At 34.7% G+C, this 27,971-nt stretch overlaps 1 long non-coding RNA gene across 1 annotated transcript in view; it reads left to right on the top strand.

Moving 5' to 3' along the window:
• The first annotated feature begins 391 nt into the window (after positions 1 to 391).
• Positions 392 to 27,971, top strand: part of LOC125964274 (uncharacterized) — a 118,699-nt gene continuing 91,119 nt past the window's right edge. Inside the window, exon 1 of the long non-coding RNA XR_007477151.1 lies at positions 392 to 487. This is a non-coding gene — a long non-coding RNA (uncharacterized LOC125964274). The remainder of the gene's footprint in view (positions 488 to 27,971) is intronic.

Raw genomic sequence — 27,971 nt, 5'->3', positions numbered from 1 at the left:
ACAACTTGATGAGAAGAGTTACCTGCCAAATTTTTGCATTTTCTGTTTTTAACAGGAACTGTGGAAACCATTTGTCTTAGAATCTAGCAATAAGTGCATCCAAACAAAAGAACTGTTCTAATGTTTTCTGACCATTCATTTTAAAAGTTACCATTATAGTAAATGAAAAGTGATGAGGTAAAATGTGTCTGATTTATCACCTATGAATAACATTTTTAATTAACTAACCGTCAAAATTTTCTGGTGTTAAGAACATAAGATGAAGGCTAAAGTGGGTATAACAATAATTTTATTAATTCTGAAAAAGCCAAACATTTATTGAGCTGAGTTTTTTGGTGTCAGATAGTGTTCTCAATTAATTACATATATTTTCTCCTTCCAGGCTTGCCATAACTCTATAAGAGTGATACAGTTATCTCCATTTAACAGATGAGGAATTTAAGCCTCAGTGAGATTCAAGAATGTAACCAGTTGCCTCAGCTAATAGGTAGGATTCCAGTCATACCTATCTGGCTTTAAAGTCCCCCCACTTTCCATTATTCTACTTTCATCCTCTTGAGAAAGGGACTTAGGTTATGTTAACTTGCATCATATAATTGATTGAGGATTTTAACCAGTCACCCTCAGTGGAGAGACTTATGTGGCACCAGTCTGCAACATTAGAAGAATGTCAGTGGAAAGATAGTTGGTTAAGAAGATATTAACTGCAATGTGTCCTTTAGTCTTGTAAGGAAATGAAAGATAATGAGCCACTAACGATCTTTCAGGTTCTTTCTTGCTTTCATACGGTCATTTCCGTTTAGGAAAACTAAAAAGAATTAATTTCCTCTCTAACATTATAACTGTTGATCATTTTAAATGTAAGATAGTTTACTCTAAAGCAATATATTATTATTATTATCATTGTGAATGTTATCTTACATTTAAAAAGGTACATTAAGACTCAGTATCCTTAAATATTACTCACATTCATATTGTATGTTATTTGTGAAAACTGCATAAAAATTAAAACTTTATTGAAAATATATCAGCATTTTTCAGCATCTTTGTATGTTGTAGAATATATGCAATATATCAGGCTCAGTGTTTGGGGACTTTGATAGACACACACTAAGGTGACTCCCAGTGAGTCACCCCTCTTTTGAGTACAAGTGAGACATGACTTGCTCTCTAACCAAAGTTGACACCCACTAAGTCTATCCCATCCTCTATTGTAAATATTTTCCCAGGATTTAATCTGATCTGTTTTTTTATGTTGTTGTTCTTGTTTGCTTGCCTGCTTGAATGTGATTTCCATGAGGGAAGAGATTTTTATCAGTTATGTTCCACTTCTGTATTTCCTGCACCTACAGCAGTACCCAGAAAGTTGTTGGTGCTCAATATAAATCTCTGTTGGATGAATAATTTATTTGCATATTATATATTTGTTTCTCTTTTCTATCTAAAATTAATAGAATTCTTAATAGAATAAGAGATCAGGATAATTATCATCTAACATTTTTACTACTATGTTAAATACATCTAGAGCAGTATTTAGTACATCATAAATAATAACTAAAATTTATTCAATAAATACTGCTTAATAATAATAATATTTATATGACACTTTACATATTACTATATTGAAACATACAATTTTGCCAGTATGTTTACATGAAGGGCTATTTCATATAACCTGACTGTACAGTCTGTTTCTATCTGATTTATTTCTCACAGTAACCCAATAAGGGAAGTATTACTACTAAGGGAAAACTATAGACTATAATGGCTTTGATGGATGAAAGAGCAGACTTGAGAGCAATTAATCTTGGGAAATGAAGACACGTTAAATGGAGAAAGACATGGTTACTTCCTTTTTCTTTGTAGTCTTGAATATAACCTGGACTCATCTTCTATCATCATAACCCTGAAATGGCTTTCGCATCTTTTCATGAAGCCACGTTACATATCAGATATAGTTTTAATTATTGATACCCGAATTTTTTTTCTCACCCTTATCCATCCTACCATTGAGTACCTACAGCTCCACCTCTGTGTTCACTATCTCCTCTGTTACCACTTAGGACAAATCACCAGTATCTGTCACCTCTGATAGGAGATATCAGTTAGGGAGTTAACTAGTTTCCCTATTGCATATATTCTCATTCACACTTCAATCAGCTGCTAATGTTGTGCTTTAAACATGTAATTAAGATCATATCATTCCATTTTTTAAACATCAACCAAGAGATTTCCATTTTCAAAATTACAGTCTTTTCCCATGTCCTATGCTATGACACTCTACATGAGCTATTAAACTAGCTTTTAAACCTCTGGTTGTACCACTTTCATTCTCATAAAATTTGCTGTTCCCACATTGGACTTTTTTCCATTTCTCTAACAAGCCTTGCTCTCTTCCTCCAGCTCTTTGCAGTTATCCATTCTCTGGTTCTAGTCCAAGTGGTGACTTCCTTCTTTTCATTCTGGTCTTAAATATGATGTTATTCCTCAGAGATAGTATGGTATCATCATTGCTATTTAGTGATGCCAACCACTGATCACACCCATCAATCACACTGTATCACTTAATTCTGCTTATTTCCTCATGATAGTTTCACTATCTAAAATCTTAATCCTTGTTTCTTTAGTTGTTTATTGTCAAACTGTCCTACTTTTTGTCAGCTCCATGAAAAAGATTGTTTTTTTGTCCTGTTCACTTTGCTATCCTGAGCATCTTGAAAATTATCTGGCATATATAACAACAAATATCTGTTAAGTGAATGAATATACAAATTTAATTTAATGAATCCAAAATACTTTCTCTAAAATGCAACGTGATAATGCCATTACCTGCTTAAAATCTACAGTGGCTCCCCATTACTGGTAGAACCACTCTTTAGTTTGAAATACACACTCTCTCCTATTTTGTGCTGTGCCTTCTGTTTATCATAACTCTAGCCTCATTAAACTATGTGCAGTTTCATCAATATAAATCCAGCTGCCTATCCCTGAATGCTCTTTCCTTGAAGAGAGACTGACTAAAGAGTTAACTGAAAACTTAACAGAGCCTCAGTCTATAAAGGTACAAAACTTGAAGAATTTACACAACATTTGGGTGTGGCTGATATTTCTGACTTGTTCTTATTTGAGTACTTTCATTTTCAACCCTTGCCACACCCCTCTCTTTTTTTGTTTGTTTGTTTCTGATTTATAACATTTTCTTCTATTATCCCAATTAACTATTAGAACAGTTGCTTTTATCAGGAATTTTTGGTTATTGCAAATAAACTTAAATAAAACATGGGACCACTATTGTCCAAATTAAACTAAATCTGGTATTCAAAGGGAAACACAATTCAGCAACCAAAATTAATGAAAGGGAACTCAATCCGTATTTTGTTCTTTAAAGAAATACCAAAGAGAAGTGTGTTTTCTTAAGGCAAGCAAATAGTAAATACCTCTTCTGATTAATGCCTACTTCACTACACTTCGCATTGGTGGTAGCTGCTCTCTAAAGTTGACCGATTTTCTCTATGTTAATTCTCGTAAAATAATAGCAATTATATATAAAATACTATGCATCATGCTGTTGTATTCTAATCATTTTACATATATTAATTAATCTTTACAATTCTATGAAATAATAATTATTTTTAAAGATAAGCATTTATATAATACCTTTATTTTTTGATTGTTGTTTGGGATTAAAAAAAGATAAAAGAAATAGCTTATGAATTCAAAGACTTTAAAACTTCCGCTTAAAATGTTATAGAGGCACACATGTCTGCATTCATCCTCTCACCACCCTAGTTTAGAATCAAATATTGGATTCTATGGTACGGATTCAAAGGAAGATGTTCATTTGTCATAGAATGCCCAAGCAAACCTCCCTTTAGTTGGAACAGTGCTGGCCATGAAGTCCCTTAAAGCAAAAGGTGATAAACCCAACTTAGGCATAGAAGGAGACACTTGAGGCTGGCAAACAGGTTTCTGTTCTGTTTCTGTCAAGAACTTCTCAATTTAACTTAATTTCACAAGGGCGCTGTATGCAAATTTTCAGTATTTTCACTCTTAGAAATTGCTTAGATAAAAAAGTTGGTTTCAGTTACATCCATGTACTAAGACCCAAGCATCCAAAGCACCACCATGTGGCAGATAGGACATTCTTCAGTCTTTATAAGATGGTTAGAAATGTGATATGTGAAGAAGCAGGGTAGATAGAGCAACAGGATTAGTTTAGACATTATAAGTAAAGATATTTGAAGTATCAATGACATAGTAAAATACCTTCAAGAAATCTTTGTGGGAGACAATGGGAATTTGTACGGCTATATTATCTAAAATATTCATTTAAGTATGATATGAAAATGCAAGTTTTTGAAATACGCTAGAGTAAGAAATTACATATTTAAAGATGAAAGTACAAGGAGAGGACCTTCAAGATGGCAGATGAGTAAGATGTGGAGATCACCTTCCTCCGCACAAATACATCAGAAATACATCTACATGTGGAACAACTCCTACAGAACATCTACTGAATGCTGGTAGAAGACCTCAGACTTCTCAAAAGGCAAGAAACTCTCCACATACCTGAGTAGGGCAAAAGAAAAAAGAAAAAACAGAGACAAAAGAATAGGGACAGGACCTGACCCTCTGGGAGGGAGCTGTGAAGGAGGAAAAGTTTCCACACACTAGGAAGCCCCTTCACTGGTGGAAGTGGGGGGTGAGTGGGGGGAAAGCTTCGGAGCCATGGAGGAGAGCACAGAGACAAGGGGGCAGAGGGCAAAGTGGAGAGATTCCCTCACAGAGGATCGGTGCCGACCAGCACTCACCAGCCCGAGAGGCTTGTCTGCTCACCTGCCAGCACAGGTGGGGGCTGGGAGGTGAGGGCCGGACTTCAGAATTCAGACCCCAGGGAGAGGACTGAGGTTGGCTGTGTGAATACAGCCTGAAGGGGGCTAGTGTGCCGCAGCTAAGTGGGATAGAGTCCGGGAAAAAGTCTGGAACAGCCTAAGAGGCAAGAAACCATTGTTTCGGGATGCGCGAGGAGAGGACATATAGAACACCACCTAAACGAGCTTCAGAGACGGGCATGAGTGGCTGCTATCGACGCGGACACCAGAGATGGGCATGAAACGCTAAGGCGGCTGCTGCAGCCACCAAGAATCCTGTGTGCAAGCACAGGTCACTATCCACAATTCCCCTCCCAGGAGCCTTCCAGCCTGAAACTGCCAGGATCCCATGATCCAGGGACAACTTCCCAAGGAGAACACACAGCGCACCTCAGGCTGTTGCAATGTCATGCTGGCCTCTGCCACCACAGGCTCGCCCTGCATTGTGTACCCCTCCCTCCCCTCTGCCCTGAGTGAGCCAGAATCCCCTAATCAGCCACCCCACTAACTCCCTCCTGTTTGGGAAAAAAACAGATGCCAGAGGGTGACCTACATGCAGAGGCAGGGCCAAATCCAAAGCTGAACACCAGGAGCTGTGCAAACAAAGGAGAGAAAGGGAAATTTCTCCCAGCAGCCTCAGGAGCAGCAGATTAAATCTCCACAAGCAACTCTATGTACCCTGCATCTGTGGAATACCTGAATAGACCATGAATCATCCCAAAATTGAGGTAGTGGACTCTGGGAACAACTATAGACTTGGGGTTTGCTATATGAGACTGACTACTGGTTGATTTTTCTGTTTATTTCAGTATAGTTCTTAGTGCTTGTTATCATTGGTGGATTTGTTTATTGGTTTGGTTGCTCTCTTCTTTTTTTTAAATTACTTTTTAATAATTAAAAAAATTTTATTTTAATGACTTTTATTTTATTTTCTTTCTCTCTTTTTTCTCCCTGTCCTTCTGAGCTGTGTGTTGACAAGGTCTTGATGCTCTGGCCAGATGTCAGGCCTGAGCCTCTGAGGTGGGAGGGCCGAGTTCAGGTCATTGCTCCACCAGAGACCTCCCAGCCAAACATAATATCAATCGGAGAGAGATCTCTATCTCAAAGTTAAGACCCACCTCCACTCAATGACCAGCAAGCTACAGTGCTGGACAACCTATGCCAAACAACTAGCAAGACAGGAACACAACCCCACCCATTAGCAGAGAGGCTGCCTAAAACCATAATAAGTTTACAGACACTCCAAAACACACTACCAGATGCAGTCCTGCCCACCAGAAAGACAAGATCCAGCCTCATCCACCAGAACAGAGGCACAAGTCCCCTCCACCAGGAAGCCTACATAAGCCACTGAACCAACCTCACCAACTGGGGGCAGAAACCAAAAACAACAGGAACTACGAACCTGTAGCCTGCAAAAAGGAGACCCCAAACACAGTAAGTTAAGCAAAATGAGAAGACAGAGAAATAAGCAGCAAATGAAGGAGCAAAGTAAAAACCCACCAGACCAAACAAATGAAGAGGATATAGGCAGTCTACCTGAAAAAGAATTCAGAGTAATGATAGTAAAGATGATACAAAATCTTGGAAATAAAATGGAGAAGATACAGGAAACATTTAACAAGGACCTAGAAGAAATAAAGAGCAAACAACAATGATGAACAACACAATAAATGAAATTAAAAATTCTCTAGAAGGAATAAATAGCAGGATAACTGAGGCAAAGAACGGATAAGTGACCTGGAAGATAAAATAGTGGAAATAACTACCACAGAGCAGAATAAAGAAAAAAGAATGAGAAGAATTGATGACAGTCTCAGAGACCTCTGGGACAACATTATGCACCAATATTCAAATTATAGGGTGGGTCCCAAAAGAAGAAGAGAAAAAGAAAAGGACTGAGAAAATATTAGAAGAGATTATAGTTGAAAATTTCCCTAACATGGGAAAGGAAAGAGCCAATCGAGTCCAGGAAGTGCAGAGAGTCCCATACAGGATAAACCAAAGGAGAAAGCCATCTAGATGTATATTAATCAAGCTAACAAAGATTAAACCCAAAGAAAAAATATTAAAAGCATCAAGGGAAAACCAACTAGTAACATACAAGGGAATCCCCATAAGGTTAACAGCTGATCTTTCAGCAGAAACTCTGCAAGCCAGAAGGTAGTGGCAGGACATATTTAAAGTGATGAAAGGGAAGAACCTACAACCAAGATTACTCTACCCAGCAAGGGTCTCATTCAGATTTGAAGGAGAAATTAAAATCTTTACAGACAAGCAAAAGCTAACAGAATTCAGCACCACCAAACCAGCTTTACAAGAAATGCTAAAGGAATTTCTCTAGGCAGGAAACACAAGAGAAGTAAAAGACCTACAATAACGAACCCCCCAAAATTAAGAAAATGGTCATAGGAACATACATATCGATAACTACCTTAAATGTAAATGGATTAAATGCTTCAACCAAAAGACATAGATGGCTGAATGCATACAAAAATGAGACCCTTATATATGCTGTCTACAAGAGACCCACTTCAGGCCTAGAGACACATACAGACACATACAGACTGAAAGTGATGGGGATGCAAATGGAAATCAATTGAAAGCTGGAGTAGCAATTCTCATATCAGACAAAATAGATTTTAAAATAAAGACTATTACAAGAGACAAAGAAGAACATTACATAATGATCAAGGATCAATCAAAGAAGACATAACAATTGTAAACATTTATGTACCCAACATAAGAGCACCTCAATACTTAAGGCAAATGCTAGCAGCCATAAAATGGGAAATCAACAGTAACACAATAATAGTAGGGGACTTTAACACCCCACTTTCACCAATGGACAGATCATCCAAAATGAAAATAAATAAGGAAACACAAGCTTTAAATGACACATTAAACAAGATGGACTTAATTGATATTTACAGGAAATTCCATCCAAAAACAACAGAATACACCTTCTTCTCAAGTTCTCATGGAACATTATCCACAATAGATCATATCTTGGGTCACAAATAAAGCCTTGGTAAATTTAAGAAAATTGAAATCATATCAGATATCTTTTCCAACCACAACATTATGAGACTAGATATCAATTAAAGGAAAAAAAACTGTAAAAAATACAAACAAATGGAGGCTAAACAATGTATTACTTAATAATCAAGAGATCACTGAAGAAATCAAAGTGGAAATCAAGGAATACCTAGAAACAGGTGACAATGAATACACAACAACCCAAAACCTATGACATGCAGCAAAAGCAGTTCTAAGAGGGAAGTTTATAGCAATACAATCCTACCACAAGAAACATCTCAAATAAACAACCTAACCTTACACCTAAAGTATAAGAGAAATAAGAACACAAAAAACCGACAGCGATAGGTAAGAAATCATAAAGATCAGATCAGAAATAGATGAAAAAGAAATCAAGGAAGTGATAGCAAAGCTCAATAAAACTAAAAGCTGGTTCTTTGAGAAGATAAACAAAATTGATAAACCATTAGCCAAACTCATCAAGAAAAATAGGGAGAAGACTCGAATAAACAGAATTAGAAATGAAAAAGGAGAAGTAACAACTGACACAGCAGAAATACAAAGGATAATGAGAGATTACTACAAGCAACTATATGCCAATACAGTGGACAACCTGAAAGAAATGGACAAATTCTTAGAAAAGCACAACTTTCCAAGATTGAACCAGGAAGAAAGAAAATATGAACCGGCCAATCACCAGCAGTAAAATTGAAACTGTGATTTAAAATCTTCCAACAAACAAAAGCCCCAGATCAGATGACTTCACAGCCAAATTTTATTAAAAATTTAGGGAGGAGCTAACAGCTATCTTTCTAAAACTCTTCCAAAATATAGCAGAGGGAGCAACCCTGCCAAACTCATTCTACAAGGCCACCATCCCTCTGATACCAAAACCAAAGATGTCACAAAAAAAGTAAACTACAGGCCAATATCACTGATGAACATAGATGCAAAAATCCTCAACAGAATACTATCAAACATAACCCAACAGCATATTAAAAGCATCATACACCATGATCAATTGGGGTTTATTACAGGAGTGCAAGGATTCTCCATATACACAAATCAATCAATGTTATACACCATATTAACAAATTGAAGGATAAAAAACCACATGATAATCTCAATAGATGCTGGAAAAGCTTCCGAAAAAATTCAACAGCCATTTATAATAAAAACCCTCCAGAAAGTAGGCATAGAGGGAACTTACCTCAACATAATAAAAGCCATATATAACAAACCCACAGCCAACATCGTCCTCAAAGGTGAAAAACTGAAAGCATTTCCACTAAGATCAGGAACAAGACAAGATTGCCCATCTCACCACTATTATTCAACATAGTTTTGGAAGTATTATCCACAGTACTCAGAGAAGAAAAGAGAAATAAAAGTAATCCAAATCGGAAAAGAAGAAGTAAAGCTGTCACTGTTTGCAGATGATATGATACTATACCAGAAAGCTACTATAGCTAATCAGTGAGTTTGGTAAAGTAGCAGGATACAAAATTAATGCCCAGAAATCTCTTGCATTCCTATACACTAATGATGAAAAATATGAAAGAGAAATTAAGGAAATACTCCCATTTACCATTGCAACAAAAAGAATAAAATACCTCTGAATAAACCTACCTAGGAGACAAAAGACCTGTATGCAGAAAACTATAAGACAATGATGAAAGAAAGTAAAGATGATACAAATAGATGGAGAGATATACCATGTTCTTGGGTTGGAAGAATCAACATTGTGAAAATGACTGTACTACCCAAAGCAATGTACATATTCAATGCAATCCCTATCAAACTACCAATGGCATTTTTCACAGAACTAGAACAAAAAATTTCACAATTTGTATGGAAACACAAAAGACCCTGAGTAACCAATCTTGAGAAAGAAAAATGGAGCTGGAGGAATCAGGCTCCCTGATTTCAGTGTATACTACAAAGCTACAGTAATCAAGACAATATGGTACTAGCACAAAAACAGAAACATAGATCAATGGAACAGGATAGAAAACCCAGAGATAAACCCACACACATATGATCACCGTATCATTGATAAAGGAGGTAAAGAATATACAATGGAGAAGAGCCCACCTTTTCAATAAGTGGTGCTGGGAAAACTGGACAGCTATATGTGAAAGGATGTAATTAGAACACTCCCTAACACCATACACAAAAATAAAATCAAAATAGATTAAAGACCTAAATGTAAGGCCAGAAACTATCAAACTCTTAGAGGAAAACATAGGCAGAACACTCTATGACATAAATCACAGCAAGATCCTTTTTGACCCACCTCCTAGAGAAATGGAAATAAAAACAAAAATAAATAAATTGGACCTAATGAAACTTCAAAGTTTTTGCACAGCAAAGGAAACCATAAACATGACAAAAAGACAACCCTAAGAATGGGAGAAAATATTTGCAAATGAAGCAACTGACAAAGGATTAATCTCCAAAATTTACAAGCAGCTCACGCAGCTCAATAACAAAAAAACAAACAACCCAATCCATAATGGGCAGAAGACCTATATAGACATTTCTCCAAAGAAGATATACAGATTGCCAACAAACACATGAAAGAATGCTCAACATCATTAATCATTAGAGAAATGCAAATCAAAACTGCAATGAGGTATCACCTCACACCGGTCAGAATGGCCATCATCAAAAAAATCTACAAAAGTAAATGCTAGAGAGGGTGTGGAGAAAAGGAACCCTCCTTCACTGTTGGTGGGAATGTATATTGGTACAGCCACTGTGGGACAGTATGGAGGTTCCTTAAAAAAGTAAAAATACAACAACCATATGACCCAGCATTCCCACTACCAGGCATATACCCTGAGAAAACAATAATTCAAAAAGAATCATGTACCACAGTGTTTATTGCAGCACTATTTACAATAGCCAGGACATGGAAGCAACTGAAGTGCCCATCGATAGATGAATGGATAAAGAAGATATGATATATCCATACAATGGAATATTATTCAGCGATGAAAAAATGAAATTGAGTTATTTGTAGTGAGGTGGATGGACCTAGAGTCTGTCATACAGAGTGAAGTAAGTCAGAAAGAGAAAGACAAATACCGTATGCTAACACATATATATCAAATCTAAAAAACAGAAAAAATTGTTCTGAAGAACGTAGGGGCAGGACAGGAATAAAGACACAGACGTAGAGAATGGACTTGAGGACATGGGAAGCAGGAAGGGTAAGCTGGGACGAAGTGAGGGTGGCATTGACATACATACACTACCAAATATAAAATAGATAGGTAGTGGGAAGCAGCCACATATTACAGGGAGATTAGTTCAGTGCTTTGTGGCCACCTAGAGGGGTGGGATAAGGAGGGTGGGTATATGGAGATATATGTATATGTATAGCTGATTCATTTGTTATACAGGAGAAACTAACCCAACATTGTAAAGCAATTATACTCCAATAAAGATTGTTAAAAAAAAACAAAGAATGGCACTTCTAATTTTAAAAATTCATGTATATCTATTATGACAACAAAAGGGGTATAATTTGTGCCATGGAGAACTTTCGTGGTGCAAGATTCTAACAACAGCATTTACCCACCACCTCCATGTTACATGTTTTTTCTTTTTAATGTGACTTGCAGGAATAAACTATGGTCCAACACTCAAAAAAAGAAAAAAGAAATATATGGGAATTTATAGACATACACATCTGAGCATATATGTTTTATATCTAGTCAAAAATAATGATTACAATGATAGAATTGCCTAATTGGGTCCATCAAGCTTCTATCATTAATGTACCAATGTAATGCCAATTATTGGCTTCTTTTGAAATAAAACTAGTAAAGAAAATAAAATAAAAATGAAGGTACAGTTTTTAAAATATTAAACTTTCTTTAATACAGTTGTAATAATCTACTAACTGTCCTTTAAATAGCCTTAAATTTCATGTTAGTAAAAATTAAGAATTGCTATGGAAATTCTTCAACAAAATCAAGTGTTGACATACATTGAAGTGGGTGCCTTATGTTTTCCTCAAATACATGAGTATTACAGCCTATTAATATCCGAACATATGCACAAAAATCATCTAATTCTCATCATGTGTTAAAATAATCAACATTGATAACAATAACTATGTTAGACTTTAATAAATTCTTCCATGCATTAAATCATATTATTCACAAAACATTAAGATATATATTATAATCTTAACTTAGTCTTCAAACTAATTTACAAAAGCTAAATTAATACAAATAATATAACAAATAATCTTACCTATTCCCTTTCCTTATGTAATATTAATTATTTACAATGTTAAGTTTTTAGTACACAAATTAAAATAATATGGTTTTAAAATGTTTAACACAATGGATATAAGGGATACATTTAAACACATTGGATGTAAGGGATATTGTTATGAATAAATCTCAGTGGTCATTTATTGATTACAAGTTAAAAATAAGAAAGTCCAGATTCTGTAATCACCCATGTAGAGTGAAGATAGACTAGATTTTTAACAATTATCTTAAATGCATGCTAGTTTCGAAAATAATTATAATAAATATGACAAATACATTGAATAGTTGTTACTGCTGATATTTGAATGCTATGTGTGTAGATCCCAAATCTAAAGCAATAACAATTACTGTAGGGGGAAAATAAAGCAATAACATGATGTAATTACTATCAACTAGGCATATTTCAAACAATGCATTTGGTTGAATCAGAATAACCTTATATAATGGATTTTTTTTGATTTAGTAGGACACATGGATTGTTATCTTCATGATCTTAAATGTAGAGCTTAATGGTTCCAATTATATACAAAATAAAATCAAGTTGAAGGAAACTGAACTATGAATCAGTAATACTTGTATTAAGACAATTATTGTCCACACTGTTTATGAATGTACTTTATATTTGAAAAATACTCAAACAATGCTTAGATTTCATTGCTTAATCAATACATTCTACCATAAAGATTATTACAATGTTTCATTATGACTACAGTGAAATTTTGCTTATAAGAAATCATTTAAATGTTTTAATATATAGAATAATTCTTAAATATTGCAAAATTTAGTGCTTTTTCTCATATAAACATAAATATTAGAGGCATGAAATTGTATATTATTAGAAAATTACATTGTGTTTTTTGTGTAAACATCTGTGATACAATACGAAATACATAGTTGGTATTTGTCCTCAGTGCCTAAAAGAGCTTCTAAAAACCTTGGAATTTCCTGCGTGATAGGGGTGATAGGAGCATCTTTCTGGTTATTTAAATAAGCCTCTGTCACCCATACCTGAGTTTATGCAATAAGGTGACTTTTAGAATCTTAGGGCCCCCAAGATAGTTTCAGGATGGATGCTTGTCTCCGGAAAGACCAAGGCATGTTTAGAGGGTTGTAACTTTCAGCCCCACCACTGACTTGGGGGGGTGGGGTGGGAGAGAGCTGGAGGTTAAGTTAATCACCAGCGATCACCTATTTAATCAATCATACCTATGTAATTAAATCTCCTGTTTGGTGAATACGTTGAGGTGCTGGGAGGTGATGTGCCCAGAGAGAGCATGAAAGCTCCATGCCCTTCCCCTATACCTTGTCCTTTGAATCTCTTCCATTTGGCTGTTCCTGAATTGTATCATTCATAATAAAGTAGTAATAGTAAGTAAAGCACTCTCCTGAGTTCTGTGAGTCATTCTAGCAAGTCATCAAACTGATTTATAGAAGTCAGTCAGAAATATGGGAGGCCTGGGATTGTGATTGGCATTTGAAGTGGAGGGCAGTTTTGTGTGACGGAGTCCTCAACTTATGCAGTGTTATCTCCAGGTAATTAATGTCAGAATTGAGTTGAATTGTAGGACACCCATTTGGTGTCCAGAAAGTTGGAGAATTTGTTGGTGTGATGAAAAACCCACACATTTGGTGTCAGACATGTTGTAAATAAAAACAGTTTATAGCATCCCACACTATAATGTAAGTATTGCACTTTTATCAAATAGATGTGGAGAACTGTTTTTGCTATTTAAGATATTCCAAATGGAAAAGAGAACCTTAGGTCAAAAAATTATCATAAAATCATATTTTTAGAAGGTGTCTCAGAAGCCCAAATATTTAGTCCAAAAAGGCTTCACCTAAGTTATGAGGAGAAATGTTTAGTTTGTCTAGCCTTAGAATCTGAAAAAGTCAAGCTTTACAGACACATTTTAGCATACCCACTGAAGTACAGATACAATAATTGCAAAATTACTAAATCAACATCTCTTTTCCTTCTATAAATTGGTTCATGCCTAGGTCAATATATGACTGTTAGTTTCCAGGTCCAGGACAGTCATTTTTTAATCCCTTGAGAAAAATAATATTTAATGAATATTAAAAAGAGTCACTCTGTGAACTGAGGAACAAAGTTAAAAGTAGAAAAGCTTATTTTAACATTTTTTGAAGAAGAATATTAATCTTGTTTAGCTTAACTCAGTTGTATTATAACTTGAGAAGTGATACCACATGTAATCAAATATGTTTTAAAAATTAGCTTATGAGTGATGTTGATATCATCTGAATATAATGATAGAAGTTTTATAAAAATAAGACAAAGTGCAAACAATAAAGCCAAAGGAAGTAAACACTTATTCAAAACCTCAAAAAAAATTTCTTCAGTTTATAATTAAACAAATATTTCAAGTTAATGGGGAAAGGATAACTGCTTTAATAAATGGCCTGGAAAATTGGCTATAAATTTGAGAAAAAGAGTTTAATTCCCTCCCACATGCCATATAAAAATTAAAGTTTAGAAGAATTAAAGAGATAAATATAATAAGCTGAATGATAAAAGCATTATTAAAAAAATAAATGCAAATACTTTGAAAATTTGGGGATGGAAAATCCTTTCTTAGGTAAGACACAAAATCAGAATTCATTAAAAAAAAAGAATGATAAGATGATTTTTAACTTACAGCATGTATTCACCAAAGATGGTGTAAATGGTACTAGTAGACAAATGACAGGCTGGAATAAATATTTAGATGGCTATTATTAACAAAAAGTAAATAATATAATATAAAATCTCTTATAATGCTGTACAAAAATAAGTATTAATCCAGCTTGCCAATGTACAAAGGTGATATGAATATGTAATCCCTAAATTCCAATACAAATACAAAATAATCCACAATTTCACATTAAGTCAGCAGTGAAAACACAGATATAGCATCCCAACATTTAAATATGAGAAACATTTTAAAAAATTGATACTGTTTATTTTTGCCAAGAACTGGCATTGAGATTCCAACAAACCACTTTACTAGATTCCAACAAACCACTCTCCAACACTGTTGGAGGAAATTCAGAATTAGACAAAGTTAAGAAAGTGTGCATCTCTTCTGCCTCAGCAACTCTACTTCTAAAATCGGTCTAACAGAAACACACACATGCACAGAGATGTATGCACAAGATGCTTATTTTAACATTGCCTGTAATAAAGGGGGGAAAACCCTAAAAATTCAATTAGAAAAATGGTAAAGAATTTATGACATATCCATGGAATAGAATATCATGCTGCTTTAAAAATTGGACATTTATGTTGACACAGAATGGTATTTAAGTTTTTACTTTAAAAAGCAAATTGTTGAACCATATGCATGGTATGATCCTATCAGTTTAAAATAAAAATGTACATATATATGTATATATGTATATGTGTGTGTATATATATATATATATATATATATATGTATTTACATCATGCAAAAAAAAAGGATTGGTTGGATGCACCAAGTTTTATCTCTTGGTTTAGGGTATGAATGGTAAGTACAGAGGGAGGATGCTGACGAAAGAGGACATTCAGATGCTAATATTATTCTTTATTTGATAACTTAAAAAAACAATACATATTAATTATATATCACTTGTAAGAGAAAAAAATGATAAGCTCCTGCTTTCAAACATGTATTTTATGTTCTGTTATTATTTTAATCAGAGACTGTAATATTTAATTAATATATTCTTTCAATGTACTTTTTGGTCTTCTATTATACAACAAATATTGATACTCTGTTAACATTTCAGAAAACCTTTATATTTATCCCTTCTGAATATAAATGCCTTGATATCCAATTTCATGAAAAAGATAGCTCAATCTGTGTGAGTGACTCTGGGAAGATCCAGGCGAGTAAATTAAATAACTTCAGTATTACACTTGATGAATTAGCACATCACTATTAAAAAACAACAAAGTTGTAGAAAATATGATGCTACTTTGGAATTCACTACTTCTGCAAATTCGTAATTTGTTTAATGTTTCCCTCCAACAAATATCCTCAGTCATCAACATGAGGGAAAATGCTTCTCTATCAAATGTTTTAATTTTCTTGCAGTTTATGTGTCATAATGCTTTATCATGAACATGTTACCTAGTTGGAGCAACATGGTTGACATTTCCTTGCTAATAGGCCAGTTTGCAGCAGACATTTGTGTGAGTGGAATATCAGAAGGACCAGAAAAATAATATCTCTTGATATCTAGACTGTGAAAATGATCTGAAGCTAGAAAAACCTATATGCAAGCTAAATAAATATTTTCTCTTAGTATATAGCGCCACCCAGTGTTATAGAATTCTCTGTGGAACACACTACAGAGGAGGCTCTTGTGTCAAGGTAGAAAGGAACACAAATGACACTACGTGTCATACTATGTCATACTATGAACATACTAATATGTTCATCTTAAAGTTTATTTAGGGATATTCCACATGCCGACTTGTTAAAAATTATTAAATAGGAATGCAAAATCAATATGAAACAAACTGAAATGGTCACTCCAGTCTCTATATCATGGTAATTATTCCCTTTTTGGATCTTTGTTTTTGCTTGAAAAAAAAAAGTCATGAAAATTGCTGCAATTTTATTAATTCACTATGTATTTCAGGGTACTTTAAGACATTCCAAAGAGATAATTCCATTGGCCATTATAGATTCAGGCATACTTCATGTTTCTGCATGTCTAAAATAATAACTTTTCTTTTGAATTAAATAACAGATGAAAATGAGAAGGCATTTACAGAAAGAAGCAGTGGAATTTTTAGTTTTCTATAGTGGCTTTTACCACAGGGATTTGATGCTTTAGAGAGATGCTATTTGGCAATTAAGCAACACAATTAGAGCATAAATATTCATATTAAGGAAGATCTAGAAATAAAAAGGAATAAAAAAGACACACTTCATTACTTATTTGCTGTAGTGATAAAGAAAATGTAAACTTCCCTTTCTAAGTCCTCAGAACTTATATACATTTGATAAAAGTAACTCAATCTTCGAAGATAAAACTCTTCTCATTTTATTCAGTTTCTTGAGTGTTCTTCAAGACTCTGCTCTACCTTATCTTGCTGCCTTTTAAAATTCTGTCTCTGTTGATGCCTGAGTCTTCAAGTGACTCAGGGCTTCTCCTTTGTACAACCCACAGTCACATCACCTTTGGAATTGCTATAACTCAATAATTTTCCTCATTTAAATTACTCTCTTTCCAGGTTCTGTCCCTGCTGCTAACATTGTTTTATTTTCCTCTGCTTGAAATGTTTCAGTCAGCACTTAGCAAATGTAACCTGTTGTTGTTCTCGCTGCTCTCACCCTTGTTATTATTATCATCATCATCATTTTTACTCCTCTTTCTTTTATTTCTCAGGTCCTGTCTCCTGGTATACTGACTCCTTTTTTTGTGTCTTTCCTGGTTTGCTCTTGTCATTCTCATGACATCATTATGATCTAGGTCTTTTTTATCTCAAATTGCTATTACAAATTTCTCCTACCTAATCTCTCTCTTGTTTCCATCTTCTTCTTTCAATCCAACCTGCACAGAACAAAATTAATACATTGAAAGTGTTTATCATTGTCTTTCCAAATAGACTGCTAAAAAGTAAGAATTGTGCCTTTCTATATATACTATTGGTATTTGACACAGTGTGTACTTATTTGACCAATGTGATATAGGAGTAACTATGTGACCATGGAGTAACAAAGCACTAATGCAAAACAACTACTGATTGTGTTTTGAATTCAATGGTGTTAGGTGAGAATATTCATGGAATTTACATTGTTTTGTCAGTGGAGATCGCTCTTGTCAGATGAAAACATATGTCAGCTTTCTGCAACAAAGTTAGTTTAAAAAGTCTTTCACCATATGTCTGTTTTTGTGCCAATACCATGCTGTTTTGATTACTGTAGCTTTGTAGTATTATCTGAAGTCTGGGAGGGTTATACCTCCAGCTTTGTTTTTTTTTCCTCAGTATTGCTTGGCAGTTCTGGGTCTTTTGTGGTTTCATATAAATTTTAGGAATGTTTGTTATAGTTCTGTGAAAAATGTCATGGATAATTTGATAGGGATTGCATTAAATCTGTAAATTGCTTTGGGTAGTATGGCATTTTAACAATTCTTCCAAACCAAGAACATGGGCTATCTTTCTATTTCTTTGAGTCGTCTTCAGTTTCCATTATCAATGTTTTATAGTTCTAAGCATATAAGTCTTTCGCTTCTTTGGTCAGGTTCATTCCTAGGTATTTTATTGACTTATTTTTTATGTGATTTTAAAAAGGATTCCTTTTCTTCTTTCTCTTTCTGGTATTGATTTTTAGTGTAAAGAAATGCATCAGATTTCTGTATGTTAATCTTGTATCCTGCTACCTTGCTGAATTCGTTTATCAGTTCTAACAGTTTTTGTGTGGAGCTCTTTGGGGTTTTCTATATAGAGTATCATGTCAACTGCATATAATGACAATTTTACCTCTAAGTGCCCACTGACAGATGAATGGATAAAGAAGATGTAGTATATTTATACAATGGAATATTACTCAGCTATAAAAAATGAAATAATGCCATTTGCAGCAACATGGATGGACCTAGAAATTATCATACTAAGTGAAGTAAGTCAGAGAGAGAAGGACAAATATCATATGTTATCACTTATATGTGGAGTCTAAAAACATGATACAAATGAACTTAATTACAAAACAGAAACAGACTCACATAGAAAACAAACTTATGTTTACCAAAGGGGAGAGGTCGGGGAGGGATAAACTAGGAGTTTGTGAGTAACAGATACACATTACTACATATAAAATAGATAAACAACAAGGTCCTGCTGTATAGCACAGGGAACTATATTCAAAATTTTGTAATAACCTATAATAGAAAATAATCTGAAAAAGAATGTGTGTGTGTGTGTGTGTGTGTGTGTGTGTGTGTGTGTATCTGAACCACTTTGCTGTACACCTGACACTAACACAACATTGTCAACCAACTATACTTCAATTAAGAAAAAAAATCTTTCACCTATCCTGAGCAGAGCAAGAACATAGACCCCACTCAGAGAAATATACTTCCAGGGATCTGGTTAGACAGAAAAGGAAAGGAGTATTATATAATCATTACCAAGATTAAGAAGTAAAAGAATAATGACTGTCTGTGATTAATGATGGAACACTAATGTAAAACTTCTGCAAGGCAGCCAGGGATACACAACAGGATCAAATATATACAAAATGGAAACTAGTAGAATTTGAAGCCAACTCTTAGTTCAGGTATTCTAGATCTTTTCCTGTTTCTGGATAAGGAGGAAAGAAAAGCTGTTATTAAAGTATATTTTATCATTATTAATTTTATATTTTTTTATGCAGTGAAATTTAGATATTTTAATAACTGTGTCTAAACTCTTTTCTTTTTAATGGATATTTTTATCATCTTTACCCATTCCCTAGTTAAAAATTATTTACAGCATATAGATATCTGAAAAAGGTGGATGTTGTTTGATATTTAGGGTTGAAGCTTTGGTGACTAGACTGGAGAATGGGGAACATACTCTTAGGAGGAACATAAGCAATAGTGAATTCTCAGGTGATTTCTGATCAAGATGGCTTTGTGAATTCATATTTTAGACTTCCCCTTTCTTCTAAACATGAAAAAACTAAAATTAAAAAAAATTATTTTTATAAGTTGGTAACAGTATTATGAGCATCCTAATGTTAAGAACTTTAAGCAGAGGCATCATCACATTTTACCTCCTGTGGGGTGAAGATATTGAGTGGCAAATCACTGGGACAGAAGAAAAGAACCAGCTGCGTGGCATGGAGATGAAGACTGGAATAAGACTTCCCATCCATGTAAGAAAGGTGACCCGAAAAGAACTGAACATTTCTAAGAGCTATGACTTTCATAAAGCAGCTAATCTTGAAAGAATGAGGAAAGTGAAGAAATCATCCCAGATGGGGTCTGGGATAACCTACCCATTAGCTCAGTGACTACATCTGGAATAGCCCTTGGCTGTTGCAGTAGGAGAGCTGATACAAGTCCTAATTCCAGAACGGGGTTGGGGAAGCCAGGTGAAAGCAGATGCAAAACCATTGGACAAAGATGGAGGGAGGAGGAAGGGAAAGGGGGGATGGAGAGAGAGAGGGAAAGAGAGAATTCACATGTGAGGCTTTTGCAAATATTTCAAGCACATGAGAAGAGCAAACACTGAAATAAATTGATCAGCAAAACCAATAGTTGAGAAATAGGAGCAAGGCAATGAAATGCAAGCATTAGAGCAATTTCAAAATGATTTTAGTGTATGTTGACAATCATTTAGACAATGTTTCTAAAAGAGAAAATAGAAAAAATGTAACATCCCTAAAAACAGTAGGAAATAATGAAATAAAGACAGAAAGACTCATGTAAGAACTGGTGGATATTAAAATCCAATTACAGATCTTGGATACTAAAATACAGTAACACATAAAAATAAAACTTCTTATGGCAGCATAACCTTCACCATAACAAATTGGAAGTGTCCTGAGAAGTTCACAAGGAATGCAGCATAGAATGATAAAAAAATTAAAAATGAGAAAACGAAATTGAGAGTATAGAGAATATACTTATGACTCAACCATAGCTAATATGAAAGGAAAGTAGATGGAAAGCTTATCTAGAATGAAAATGGCTAAGGAATTTTCAGAATTGAAGAATTATCTTGTCTTCAGATTGAAATACACACAGACTGCTAAAAGGATAAATACAATTAATCCATCCCTGTTCCATTGTAGTGATACCGCAGAACATAGTAGAGGAAAAAAAAAAATCTTCAAAGCTGTAAGAGAGAAAAGAAAATTTGACTACAAAAGAATGACCAATGGTCTGAAAACAAACTTCTCATCAACCAAAATGGATGGCAGATGGCAGTGAAATATATTCAAAGGACAGAGAGGAAGCATACATAAACATACATATAGGCACACACACTATCATTTCTGGATGTGTCAATGGTTAGACTTACCTATTTTATTTGGTTCCCTTAAATAAAATAAAACATAAAGACAATAACATTTACTAAAAATTAATCCTTTTATATAAGTAATGTAGTTTTTAGAAAATACAAAACAATTCTAAACATCTAATTACACAGTTGTTAAATCTAAATCCAGATGCCATTTACTGTTTAGAAATTTCTGTGACCTTAAACTGCCATATTTAGAGCCAGTATTCTAACATTTTCTGCAATTAGAAAAATTAATGGAGTAATTTATTTAAATAATAGTTACTTAAAAAACAATCATTAGATTCTAGTTATTTATTGCTTCATAAAAAATCCACTCCAAAGATAGTAGCTTAAAGAAACAATTTATTTTGCTCACAATTTAAGACATATGCATTTGGAAGGTGATTGGGTGGATGGTTTGTATCTGAATGTGGTTTCTGTCAGCCAGGGCTACTAAAGCTGGATGAAGCACTTTCAAGATGGCCTTTTGCTTACATGTCAGGTGCCTTGGAGCTCCTTGGACTTGGTCTCTGTCTTTCCATGTAGTTTCATCTTCCATGGCCTCTGAAAGTGGCTTGGGTTTTCTATAGCTGAAAGAAATCAGTTAGTACTTTCAACTTCCTTTCTGGATATCTCCTTCTCTGGATCCATTAAAAACATTTTCTGTTTTCTATGTTATCATAGGCACCAGTTTCACTAAACTTTCCACCAGTACATAGTCTGCTTTCTCGAGTCTGAACACAATTCCCTTATTGTCTTCCAGTCTCTCCTTACAGTCTTTTTAAGACTCCTCCAGTTTCCTCTCTTATTATGGCAGCATCCTGCTTCTGGTTAACAAAACCCATGTGAAAAAATTAATAAAAACACCCTGAAAAGTAATCACGTAAAAATTATTTTATTTTGCCCAAACTTTTATGTTATTCTGGAAGAGAATGATACAGGTGGTTTATTTCTGATCTATGTGGTATTGCCTGGGGATTGAGCTTTCACTTTTAAAATGGATTTTTTTTACTCAAATGTCTGGAACCTTGATGATTCTGATCTCTGTTTCTCTGTCTCTGTCTGTCTCTACAGGATATCTCACCCTCCATTAGCATGAACTTTGAACTTTTCATAGCATGTAATTGTACTTCATAAAGCTGAGCAGCTTCCAAGTGGCAGGCAGTAGAAGCTTCCAGGCTAGTTAATGGGAACCACTGGACCTGGCACAGCATCATTTCTGTTGTATTCTATTAGTCAAGGCTGTTATAGGACTTAACTGGGTTAAAAGGGGTGTTTACAGACACTCCATCTCTTGATAATAGAGTGACAATGCCACATTACAGATGAGCGTGTCTGATAGGAGATAGCCTTGTGACCTTTCTTGGAGAGTATAGTCTGTCACAATTATCATTCTTTAATATAACTCAAGTATAAAAATAATAAAATATGCAGGTAGACAACTGTCTTAGTCTGTTAAGGCTACTTTAACAGAATACCACAGACTGTGTGGCTTATACGTAATAGAAATTTATTCCTCACAGTTCTGAAGACTGGAAGCCTGAGGTCAGGGTGCCAGCATGGTTGAGTTTTGGTAAGGGGTCTCTTCTGGGCTATAGACTGCCAACTTCTCATTGTTTCCTCACGTGACAGAGAGTGGAGAGGGGAAAGCTGCTCTCTCCTGATTCTCATAAATCTAATCCATTCATGAGGGCTTCCTCCCCCATGAGCGAATCACATCCCAAAGACCCCATCACCTAATACCATCATCTTGGACATTAGGTTTTCAGCATATGGTTTTTGAGAGACAGAAACATTCAGACAATGGTAACAATTAAAGTTAACACCTTAACTTGCTAATATGACTATTTTAAGGAAATTAGAGTTTTCCAAACAAACTGTGAAATTTGGAAGGTATTTAACAGATTTTCATCAAAGTATAACTCCAACTGGGATATTATTATAAAGAAACATTTTAGTACATAAATTAAACCACCATAATATACAGTAGACAAATCCACACAGTAAATTTAAGAATATATAGAAAAGAGATGTCTTTGTTACAAAAATGCTCTCTTAAATACCAAAGAAGGATTAAATTATATTAATCTTTTCAGTTTTTCACATTGACAAAGTATGATTATTTTCTTTGAGTTGTGTAATTCAACAGAATTTTAAAAGAATTGAAGATGAGGCAATGTGAATGGTTTAAAAGCAGAATCCATAGTCCATTACACATCATTATTAAAATAATAATTCTGTGACTGTCATACAGAGTGAAATAAGTCAAAAAGAGAAAAACAAACATCGTATATATCATATATATACCATAACGCATATATGTGGAATCTAGAAAAATGGTATAGATGATCTTACTTGCAAAACAAAAATAGAGACACAGACATAGAGTACAAACATATGGACACCAAAGGGGAAGTGGGGAGTGGGATTCATTGGGAGATTAGGATTGACATATATACACTACTGATACTGTGTATAAATGAGAACCTACTGTATAGCTCAGGGAACCCTACTCAGTGCTCTGTGGTGACCTAAATGGGAAGGAAATCCAAAAAAGTGATGACATATATACGTATAAGTATAGCTGATTCACTTTGCTGTACAGTAGAAATGAACACAACCTTGTAAAGCAACTATACTCCAATAAAAATTAATTAAAAAATAATCCTGTGGATGAGATTTTACATTGTTATTGGAATAACAGTTGATTAGCTTTACCCAATTAAAAGGAAAACAGATGGCTTTCACAGTTGGAAGATGCTCTTTATGGGCTGAATGTTTATCATCCTTCAACATGTGGTTTTAGTAGTGAATATAAGATTCCTTTTCCTTCATTCAGAGTTGAGTGTTTTACATGTTTAACCTCTTTCTTTCAATTTTATAATACAAAAACATTATTTCAGCATTATTGTTTGGTTTTACTTCATCATTGATCTTAGTCATATCATCATATTGTAGCCACAGCAGCTGATTAATATTACAGGGCCACTTTCTTATGTGGCCATTAAAACTCTCTGTTTTATTTTCAGTGTTTTATCAATGCAGTTATTTAATTGTATTTCCATTTAAGATTTACTCAGTTTAGTAAAATGTGTTGTATGTCACTGTTGGAAAAATCCACTTACATGAAATATAATAGCAGAGTAGGCAAACAATCATTAAGAATCAATCCTTTAAAATCCCACTTGAAATAGTTGTAAGAAAATGGTTAAAAACAAGATAAATTCAAGTCCATTTTCTGTGCACTGCTGTGTTCCAGGTAACTCACCAAGGGAATGTGGTGATTTAATTGTCTGGCTGGCACAGCAAGAGATGCTCTGAAGTTAGCTTGAAGTTGGCTCTGTAGTATCTTGCTTCTGTTTCAAACAAACTCATACTTTCTTTGGATACTCAGCATGATATTCAGTAAGCATAGGTGTGAGAGGCTAACAAAGAAGAAACTCTGTTATTTATTATTCAGTACTCTCCTGGGGTCCCTTGCCACTCAGAGTTAACATCCTCACATATGAAATATTTAACTCTTGGTAGTTCATTCCAGTTAAAACCAAATCAGTCAATATACATAAGTCAAGAAAACCAGCATTAAAAGCTTGAGATTTTATCAATCTAAATCCTTTTAAAAAATGTGGCTAAACAAAGGCTTTGTGAATAATTCCTGTATACCTTGAAAAGATATTAGAATTTATCTCTAGAAATCTTTGCAGTCAGTTCTCACATCTCCATAGGCATATTTATCCACATTGTCAAAATCTTTAGTAAAACAAATGTTCCTGATTGCTTCTTGTTTGCTTTGTTAACGCTTTTTCACTCTTTATTTACAAATACTTTGAAAAGATTGTAAAAACAAGTAAGAAAGATAATACTTGCTAACCCCATGATCCACAAAAGATTTAAGGAACCAGTGTTCCATGAGTATGTGCATGGGAGAGCACTGTTTATTCCTCACATGCAAATTCTTTACTCTTGTTTTTGAGGGGGGGGAGTCTGTGTTCACATGTAGAATTTTTAAATTTTCATTCCCGTTACTGAAAAGGAGAAAATATATATTTTTATGTTGGCTGCTGTATTAATTTTTTATTGTGATATAAAAAATTACCACAAACTTAGTGGTAATTACGAAGAGGAAAGAGGAAAGTGGTAATTACGAAGAGGAAACATCAGGGGTAAGGAGGGATTCTGGCTAAACCAATGTGACAGAATTCTTGCTGAACACAGGCCAGGGTGATCAGATACCCAGGGTGGGGAGCCAAGGAATTTGATCTGATATTGAGTGTGATCAGATATTAAGGGTGAGGATTCTTGCTAAACTCACTCAGCAGGATTTTTGCTAAAACTGGGCAATGCAAAGATGGACATGGAAGTCTAAAGGTAAAGACCTAGTTGAGAAGAGGGTTCAGAGGAACCTGACTAAAGTTTGGACAAGGAGAGCATCTTGTAGGCAGGGTCCTCTGCTTATAGTCTCGTGAGGATGCAATAGAAGATTCAGCCAGATTGAATTTTCATCAGAGGTTCCACTGGGGGAAAATCACTTCCAGGTTACCTCAGCTTGCTGGAAGAATTTACCTTCTTATGGTTGTAGAACTCATGGTGGCTTACTTCTCTGAGGCCAGCAGGACAGTGAGTCTCTGACTTCAGGATGACCACCAGTCCCTTTTTTAAGGGCTTTAGCCTGATTAAATTTGGCCCACCTAGGATAATCTCTCTTTTGAGAAATTCAAAATCAAGTGATTTAAGACTAATTACATGTGCAAAATCCCCTCACCTTTGCCATATTCTGTTGGCCAGCAGCAAGTCAAGTTGTGTTCCCACTCAAGGGGAAGGGATTATACAAGGCTGTGAGTCAATGGGGTTACCTTAGAGTATGTCCACTATCACTATCTTAGGAGAAACTGTCTCATTGACAGAATGAATCCTTAGTATGAATGTTCAGAAAAGTCATTGTTTTCTATCAAAAATCTATTTATTTTATTTCTATCAAAAATTGTAAGGATAAGATAAAAAATAGTCAAAATGAGCAGTATGATATGTTTATCTTCGCTTATAATTAAACATTTAACAAATATGTGTAGAATTAATGGCTAAAGGGCATTATCTACATTTTGACCTTACTTTTAGTAATGAGAATATTAATAATACTTTCTACAAGTCATAGATTTCAAAATAACTGGAACAATTAAAATGACAACAATAGGGTACTTCCTATTGGTGCAGTGGTTGGGAATCCGCCTGCCAGTGCAGTGGAAGCGGGTTTGAGCCCTGGTCTGGGGGGGATCCCACATGCCGTGGAGTAACTAGGCCCGCGTGCCACAACTGCTGGGGCTCGCGCGCCTGGAGCCCGTGCTCTGCAGCGGGAGAGGCCACCGCAGTGAGAAGCCCTCGTACAGCAATGAAGAACCAATGCAGCCAAAAATAAACTAAATAAGTTTTTTTTTTAATTTAAAAAAAATGACAATAAAAATCAAGAAATTTAATTCCACGACCTCACATACTGTTATTGAATATGGCAAACATGAAACAGCCTAGCTTTTCTTTTCTCTCACTACTTCCCACCATGCATATCTGCTGCATATCAACTACATTCCTCTCTTTTCATGTGTTCATTGCTTTGCAATTTCTATATCTTTGTTGATAGTATTGCACCCATATATCAATAGAATGTTGTATTCTTCTGCCCTGTGTATCCAAATCCTACCTTCTCATCAAGGTCAAGCTTTAAAGCAAGTTATCATAGGACATCATTTTTGGAGAAATTTCTGCAGAAAGAAATAGGTCCCTTTTCTGAACTTTCATAGTTCTCTTTTGGGATATCACTTTAATGCACTTATAACTAACTTTATCTTTTTTAGAGATGTTTGTGTTTGCATGGAAGAATGTATGTAACATGCTTAATGGCATTCCTAAGACTTATTAAGCACTTAATGCATTATAAATATACATATATATATATATATATATATAATATATATATATTTTTTCTTCCATACTACTGTGTCAAACTTTTCCATGGAACCTATTCCATTGCCTCTTACAACCATAAATGAGGCATAAAAACAACCAAATTTTTTTGTCTGTGTTCAGTAATAATGTACTGTACAGGCATACCTTGGCTTGGAGACATTGCAGGTTTTGTTCCAGACCACAGCAATAGAGCGACTTTCACAATAAAATGATTCAAGCAAATTTTTTGGTTTCCCACTGCATGTAAATTTTTGTTTACACTATACTGTAGTCTATTAACTGTGCAATAGCATCTGTCTAAAAAGATCACTGTATACAGCTTCATTTAAAAATGCTTTGTTGCTAAAAATGCTACCCATCATCTAAGCCTTCAGTGGGTTGTAATCTTTTTGCTGGTGGAAGGTATTGTCTTGATGTTAATGGCTGCTGACTGATCAGGGTGGTGGCCGCCAAAGGTTGGGGTGGCTGTGATGATTTCTTAAAATAAGACAACAATGAAGATGGCTGCATCAATTGACTCTTCCTCCCATGAATGATTTCTCTGTAGTATGCTGTTTGATAGCATTTTTACCCACAGAACTTCTTTGCAGATTGGAATCAATCCTCTTAAACCCTGCCACTGCTTTATCAACGAAGTTTACGTAATATAGTAAATCCTCTGTTGTCATTTCAAAAATCCATTAAGTTCATTGTCTTATACGGGCACAGTTCAAGATGCCCCCAAAACAATTACAACGGTAACATCAAAGATCATTGATCACAGATCATCATAACAAATATAATAATAATATAAATTTTTGAAATATTGTGAGAATTACCAAAATGTGACGT

Source organism: Orcinus orca, chromosome 4 (assembly GCF_937001465.1).
Source record: "Orcinus orca chromosome 4, mOrcOrc1.1, whole genome shotgun sequence".
Taxonomy (NCBI): domain Eukaryota; kingdom Metazoa; phylum Chordata; class Mammalia; order Artiodactyla; family Delphinidae; genus Orcinus; species Orcinus orca.
This window is presented reverse-complemented; position numbering and strand designations above follow the sequence as displayed.